The sequence below is a fragment of the Euprymna scolopes genome, chromosome 14, assembly GCF_053919585.1.
Source record: "Euprymna scolopes isolate OS-2025 chromosome 14, ASM5391958v1, whole genome shotgun sequence".
Classification (NCBI taxonomy): Eukaryota; Metazoa; Mollusca; class Cephalopoda; order Sepiida; family Sepiolidae; genus Euprymna; species Euprymna scolopes.
Window position 1 is genome coordinate 58,227,827 of NC_136495.1, and position 2,165 is coordinate 58,229,991.

General features: G+C 42.3%; 1 pseudogene; it reads right to left on the reverse strand.

Moving 5' to 3' along the window:
* Positions 1 to 649: 649 nt before the first annotated feature.
* LOC145293450 (U2 spliceosomal RNA) lies at positions 650 to 822 on the reverse strand (annotated as a pseudogene).
* Between the last annotated feature and the right edge of the window lie 1,343 nt (positions 823 to 2,165).

Genomic DNA, 2,165 nt, shown 5'->3' on the forward strand with positions numbered 1-2,165 from the left:
CTGTTGTTGCAAACCTACGATACTTTGGTTCAGAGGGGAATTTCTGAAGTAATTATATTATATACGGAGATTATACTTGAAATATTGAAACTAGCAGGACCTATGTACCGGCGTTGCACGGTGAGACCATACCCTCACCCAACCTGTAAAAAAATGAAATTGGGAACCAGTGCCAGCCTTTTAAAATAGCGGGCACTGGCTCTCGTGGCTAAAATGATTGGACCGTGGTGAAGTATGATAAATACAAAAACTGGTATTTTGTATTGGTATTTTATTTTTCTTTAATTTATTCTTACAGAAGTCTTACAATAAAGACGAAACGTTGATGGACATATAACTTGATTTTTTCCTTTTTCATCTCCTTATCTCGTCGGAATACTATTTCCATTATTCTCATCATATATACAGGGTATTCAAAAAGTGACTAAAGTGCAACAAATCTTTGTCATTTTACTATTAACTAGCGAGGGGTACCCGGCGTTGCCCGGGTGTTTGGAGGTGTGTGTGGTTTTGAGTAAATAAAAACTCCGGGGGGGGGGGTAAAATAAAAAAAATGTTTTGGTAGGTAAGTATGAGGATCGAACCCGAAGTCTTGAGGCAAAGTTGTAAATTAAAGTGTGAAAAAGAAGAGTGGGATGGTTTTAACCACTGGGCCACCGCGAGATGCTAACGTTTGCGGTTGTAAAGTGGGTGATCATTTTACATTAAATTAATACAGAAAAGTGATCCCCCACTTTATATCACAAAGTTACAAACATAAGTACAGCATGTTGTAAAAACAGATACTACACTTTGATCTTAGCCAAAAGGCCAAGAAAAGGTTATTTATTTGCTCTCCCACCGAGCAAATAAGGCACAAGGCTGATTTTTTATGTGAGGAGTGAAGCGGAAATGGGGACCAACTCCCCGGGGAGTAGGGGATAGTGACAATTGATATGAAGGGTTGCCCCTACATTGACCAAGGCCTTATATGTAGAGTTGGTATTTATTTGCTCCCCCACCGAGTAATTAAGGCACAAGGCCGATTTTTAATGTGAGGAATGAAGGGGAAATGGGGACCAGCTCCCCGGGGAGTAGGGGAGCTAGATAGTGGCAATTGGTATGAATGGTTGCCACTACGTTGACCAATGTCTTATATGTGGAGCTGCCCCCACATATGGTATTTTCTTGCAGTATCTGCCAGAACAGATACTACACTTTGAGATATTAAATCTTTTATTCAGGAAAAAAAGAACATGAACAAAAAACTTAGGCACAAGGCCAACTCAAAAGGGTGGGGGGAAGATGGGGGTCGTTGGTCATCCTTGTCACTCTAGAACTAAACAAAAGTTTCTCTTAGCTAGAATCTTCTTTCACCATAATACCGCATTCGCCCTTTCGTACTTGGGGACGTCCTACTTGACACCCAATTGTTTAAAACATTTTTTATTTCCGTGTAAAAACAAAAAAGATAACAATGATGATACGATAATTTGTGTCGAGGGCAGGGGGGAGGGGGAAGTGGTTAGTAGGACCCTCCCAACCTTGTCCAGTTGATAGACCGTCTGTTTCATTGGTTTGTAAAGGAAACTGAACTCCTGCAGGCCGGTCTCTAAGTGGAGATGCTCTATAGATGGAACGAAATTGAGAAAAGAAAATTTTGTGGGTGAGGGATGGGGAGTTAGTGATTGATTTCTTTCTCTCCAAGATGGGCAAAATTTAGAGTGAGGGGTGAGAAGAAAAAATTGCAGATAGGAGGGGATGGGGATCTTGGAGGCTTCCTACTTGGGGAGATTATGCATTTACTCGGCTAGCTAAGAGGCTGAAAATGGATTATGCTTGACGAAACTGCGCCTTCCACACCTAGGCGGGGAACATGTATTCAAACTTGGTTCCTTTTCGTACACAAAGACTTGCTACATGTATCCATCTTCTGTCAAATGCCGCACGATGCAACCTTCTTCTATCACATCTGATCTTCACCCGTAGTTAGTGTTTAAAGAAAGCGATCAGATCCTGATCAGAAAAAGGCAACACCCCCCGGCAACCCTGCAGACGCGACGTACAAATCACCATTCTTGCCACGGCCAGGATCGTAATGTAAATCATTTGTCTTTCCTGGTCCCACGGCGGTCTCACGTTGTCAACGCCATTAGATACGGTAATTGGGCGAGGATCCTCGGGAT